The sequence below is a fragment of the Trachypithecus francoisi genome, unplaced genomic scaffold, assembly GCF_009764315.1.
Source record: "Trachypithecus francoisi isolate TF-2019V2 unplaced genomic scaffold, Tfra_2.0 Lachesis_group11, whole genome shotgun sequence".
NCBI classification, from domain to species: Eukaryota; Metazoa; Chordata; class Mammalia; order Primates; family Cercopithecidae; genus Trachypithecus; species Trachypithecus francoisi.
In genome coordinates, this window is record NW_022681456.1 from 124,861,742 (window position 1) to 124,867,360 (window position 5,619).

Below are 5,619 nucleotides of genomic sequence, written 5' to 3' on the forward strand. Positions count from 1 at the left end.
TACAACAGATACATGACTGGTGTTTTGAAAAAAGAATATAGGCCGGGCGTGGTGGCTCAAGCCTGTAATCCTAGCACTTTGGGAGGCTGAGACGGGCAGATCACGAGGTCAGGAGTTTGAGACGAGCCTGGCCAACATGGTGAAGCCCTGTCTCTAGTAAAAATACAAAAATTAGTCAGGCATGGTGGCAGGCGCCTGTAGTCCCAGCTACTTGGGAGGCTGAGGCAGGAGAATGGCGTGAACCCGGGAGGCGGAGCTTGCAGTGAGCCGAGATCGCGCCACTGCACTCCAGCCTGGGAGACAGAGCGAGACTCCATCTCAAAAAAAAAAAGAAAAAAGAAAAAAGAATATAACAACTAGAATGGGAAAGAGTATTCAAAGATATGGTTGAGTATGCGTACGGTGGCTCACGCCTGTAATCTCAGCTCTTTGGGAGACCGAAGCAGGCAGATCACCTGAGGTCAGGAGTTCAAGATCAGCCTGGCCAACATGGTGAAATCCCATCTCTACTAAAAATACAAAAATTAGCCAGGTGTGGTGGTGCATACCTGTAATCCCAGCTACTCCAGAGGCTGAGAGAGGAGAATTGCTTGAACCTGAGAGGCAGAAGTTGCAGTGAGCCAAGATCATGCCACTGCACTCCAGCCTGAGCGACAGAATGAGACTCTGTCCCCGCCACCAAAATATATATATATTTTTAATATATACTTATATATTTTATATATATTTTCTATTATAGCAGGACAAGCCACAGACAAAACTCCTCAGACACTGGATTAAAGAAGGAAGAAGTTTTTATTCAGCCGGGAGCATCTTAAGAGCCGAGCTCCCCGAACACAGAGTTCCTGGCCCTTTTAAGGGCTTACAACTCTAAGGGGTTCCATGTGAAAGGGTCATGATAGATTGAGAGCACATGTGGTTACAGTGGGGGGTTAATCTTTTAACCTCAGGCCTGGTCATCAGCGGCACTGGCTGGTCTTGCCACTGACTTCATTCCTGTTGTTTTTCAGCGTTTACTTCCTCCTCCTCTTCAGAGATAGGAGACAGTAAGAGAAATAGCTTCTCTCCCCAATATAGATATTTATAAATATATATGGTTGAAGAAAATTTCTGTCAAATAAATGAACTGAAATCTTTAGATAAAAGAGCACTCTTACAGGAAAATAATGACAAAGAACCATTAACACTGAAGCCAATCCTGGAGATCCCAAATAACAAGGATAATGTAAAGAATATGGGACAGTGGTTTCCTTCCCAAGAGTATGCTGAGGCTTGGGTACGAGGGCCTATTTCTCTTCAGCTCCAGTTCACCCCACGGACTGAGGGCGGGCCTCGCCATCAGGACCCAGTGGCCATGTCCTGATGCGAGCTGCGATGGTCATTGTCCTCCAGAGCAGGGATGGAGAAAATACCAGCCCAGGAAGCAGCAGGATCAGCAAGGGTCCAATTTCAGTTTTTGGAGACCCAGTTTAAGAGTCTGACTCCAGAGCCTCACTTTGTGCAGGCCACCGATATGGAACAGGGACTCACTAGGGCTCCACCTGTTCCCCAGGTGCCTGCTCTTCCCCATGAGGAAAGCCCAGGAGACCAGGCAGCTGTGCTCCTGACAGTCAGGTACCAGCAGTTTGTGACATTTGAGGATGTGGCTGTGCACCTTACTCAGAGGAATGGGGATACCTGGACCCTGTTCAGAGGGACCCCTACAGAGATGTGAGGTTAGAGAATTATGGGAATGTGGTCCGACCGGGCATACTTCTCCACCTTCCCTCCACCAGATTCATAGTGTGAATTTTTGCCTGGCCCTGAGTCATACCCCGGCAAGTGCTTTCTCTGGAGAAACTTGCAGTCCTTACAGCAAGAATCTGCAAGAGATGGCCCAAGTATTACCTGCTCGTAAACTCCTTTTCCACGATGGTGAGATATTAAACTTGACTGATGCAATAGATGCCCCCTAGGATGCCACCATTATGCAAAATCGCAGCTCCTCGAATTACCTTTGTTAAATTTCTAGTATCAGAGTCCAAGGAAGCCCTCTGCTACAACCAGATGCACTTTGAACCCAGTTTATTCAGAAACCATGGTTGGTCATCTTCTACTTGTGTTCTGAGAAACCACAAAATTCAACTTCAGCTCTTCAGTTACGATCTTGTCATATTGTTTTAGAATGTGAAACATATGCTGTGTGCTCCTCCTTTTGTGTAGTGACTACAACCTGCCCCTTATGATGGCTGACTCCCTGTGACCCCGGGCTTTCCTCACGTTTAACACTCTGGTTTTCTCCTTCCTGAAGTCCCTGTGGCCCTCTTCAGGGTCCTACCCTCCTCCCCTTTATTCTTTGTAGTTCTGTACAGATTGATGCACTTTTATCACCTTTTCTGATTAAATGTTCCTTAGTCTTTCTTTGATGGAGGGGAGAAGGGAGGACAAAGAAGTTAAATTTTATTTTGGGGCGTCAAAACAAATGTCTACTTAATAACTCTGTAAACTGTAAAGTGATATATATAATTGTAAAGTACTATTAATTTTACCTAATAATTACAGAGTGTTCAACAGTTAAAAAAAAAAAAAAAGAACGCTGGCTCACGCCTGTAATCCCAGCACTTTGGGAGGCTGAGGCAGGAGGATGGCTTGAGACCAGGAGTTCAAGACCAACCTGAGCAACATAATGAGACACTGTCTCTACAAAAAAAAAAAAAAGAAGAAGAAGAATGCCATAGAAAACCAAGCAGAGAGGCCGGGCACGGTGGTTCACGCCTGTAATCCCAGCACTTTGGGAGGCCGAGGCAGGCGGATCACAAGGTCAGGAGATCAAAACCATCCTGGCTAATATGGTGAAACCTTGTCTCTACTAAAAATACAAAAAATTAGCCAGGCGTGGTGGCAGGCACCTGTAGTCACAGCTACTTGGGAGGCTGAGGCAGGAGAATGACGTGAACCCAGGAGGTGGAGCTTGCAGTGAGCCGAGATCACACCACTGCATTCCAACCTGGGTGATAGAGCGAGACTCTGTCTCAGAAAAAAAAAAAAAGAAAAGAAAGAAGAAAAAAGAAAACCAAGCAGAGAAAAACATAACACCTATAAAGTTTTTTTAAATCAGGCCTCAGACTTACTCACAGCAACACTCAGAGCTAAAAGGCAAAGGGGGAAGGCTTACAGAGTTCTGAGTAAATGGGAAAAAATACACCCCAATAATTTTATGAACAGGCAAAGTGTTGCTCATTTAAAAGGTAACAGAAAACATTCACAATGGTGAATAAAACATGGTGATGATAACACGCAGCCATGCAAGAGATGAATCAAATGATATTTAAAAATTGGGTATGAGAAATCAAAAATGGTAAGAAGGGACTAGCAGTGAGCATTGGATCCATTCAGATATGAACCAATGCTAAACAAGCATAAGAATTATTCTTATACAACAGAACATAAATATTGCAAAGCTTAATAATGTAAAAAATAGTAATATACTGTTTTGAAGGTTTGTGGTCAGGGTAAAGACAAGAGGAAGTTTAAGAGAGCTAATTTCGGCCAGGCATGTTGACTCATGCCTATAATCCCAGCACTTTGGGAGGTCAAGGTGGGTGGATCACTTGAGGCCAGGAGTTCGAGACCAGCCTAGCCAACATGGTGAAATCCTGTCTCTACTAAAAACACAAAAAATTAGCTGGGCGTGGTGGTGGGCGCCTGTAGTCCCAGCTACTCGGGAGGCTGAGGCAGGAGAATGACTTGAACCAGGGAGGCGGAGGTTGCAGCGAGCTGAGATCATGACGTTGCACTCCAGCCTGGGCGACAGAGCAAGACTCTGTCTCAACAAAAAAAAAGAGAGAGCTAATTTCCTCATCTTCCTCTGGAAATGTTAACTGTTAGTTTGCAAAGTTGGCAAATCAGGAAAAATAAACTATAATGGTTAACTTTATCTGTGAACTTGACTGGGCCATGGGGTGCGCGGTTATTGATTCAACACTATTCTCAGTGGGTCTATGAGATTGTTTCTGGGTGAGATTCACATTTGAATCAGTAGACTGAGTAAAGCAGATTGCCCTCTCCAATGTGGGTGAGGCTCATCCAATCCACCGAAGACATGAATCAAACAAAAGGTTAAATGAAGGAGAATTTACTCTCTGATGTTCATGCTGGAACATCAGTATTCTCCTGCCTTTGGACTTGGACTTGAACTAGAACTTACACCATCAGCTTTCCCTGTTCTCTAGTTTTCTGACTGCAAATCTTGGAACCTCTCGGCCCTCATAATTACAAGATTGTGTGAACCAATTTCATTTTTTTTCTTTTTTACTTTTTTTTAGAGACAGGATCTCACTCTGTTGCCCAAGCTAGAGTGCAATGACTCATTGTAACTTCAAGCTCCAGGACTCAAGTGATTCGGCTGCCGCTCAGCCTCCCAAGTAGCTGAACTACAGGTACGCACCACCAGACCTGGCTAGTTTCTTTTTTTTTTTTTTTCTTAGAGACAAGTTCTCACTGCCTTGCCCAGGCTGGTCCTACACTCCCAGTCTCAAGCAATCCTCCTGTCTCAGCCTCCCTAAGCACAACCTTCGCCTCCTGGGTTCAAGCAATTCTGGTGCTTCAGCCTCCTGAGTAGCTGCGACTATAGGCGCCCGCCACCACGCCCGACTAACTTTTGTGTTTTTAGTAGAGATGGGTTTCACCATGCTGGTCAGGCTGGTCTCGAACTCCTGACCTCAGGTGATCCGCCTGCCTCGGCCTCCCAAAGTGCTGGGATTTACAGGCGTGAGCCACCTCGCCCAGACTTGTATTGTTGTTTTAAAGTATACTCCTTTTAGTTATATATTTTTTTAAGTTAACTGTAAAACAGCCTTAGGCAGGTCCCTCAGGAGGTATTTCTAGAAGAAGGCATTGTTACCATAGGAGATGACAGCTCTATACATGTTATTGCACCTGAGTGGGATAAGACGTGGTGGTAGAAGACAGTGATATTGATGATCTTGACCCTAGGCTAATGTGTTTGTATCTTAGATTAAAAAAAAAAAAAAAGCTTAAAAAGAAAAACAATCTAAAAGTTAAAAAAGAATAGGACAAGGATATAAAGAAAGAACATATTTTTGTACAGCTATCCAATGTTTGTGTTTTAAGCTATTATTACAGAAGAGTCAAAAAGTTGAAAAAAATTAGAAGTGCATAAAATAAAAAAGTTACAGTAGCCTATGTATGCTAATTTATTATTATATAAAGAAAAATACTTTTTATAAATTTTGTGTAGCCTAAGTGTACAGTGTTTATAAAGTTTACTGTACTATTCAGTTGTGTCCTAGGCCTTCACGTTCACTTGCCACTTACTGACTCACCCAAAGCAACTTCCACTCCCGCAAGCTCCATTCAGGGTAAGTGTCCTATACAGATGTATCACTTTTTACCATTTTTTAGTATTATTACTTTTTGTAGAGATGGGGTCTCCTTATGTTGCCCAGGCTGGTCTCAAACTCCTGGCCTCAAGCTGTTCACCCACCTCAGCCTCCTGAAGGCCTGGGATGACAGGAGTAAGCCACCTCAACCAGCTGTGTTTTATCTTTCATATTGTATTTTTACTGTACCTTTTCTATGTTTAGATACACACATACTTACCATTACAATTGTGTTACA

At 43.7% G+C, this 5,619-nt stretch overlaps 1 pseudogene; it reads left to right on the forward strand.

Annotated features, from left to right (window-relative positions):
* The first annotated feature begins 1,364 nt into the window (after window positions 1–1,364).
* On the forward strand, window positions 1,365–2,356 carry LOC117090925 (annotated as a pseudogene).
* The last annotated feature ends 3,263 nt before the right edge of the window (window positions 2,357–5,619 follow it).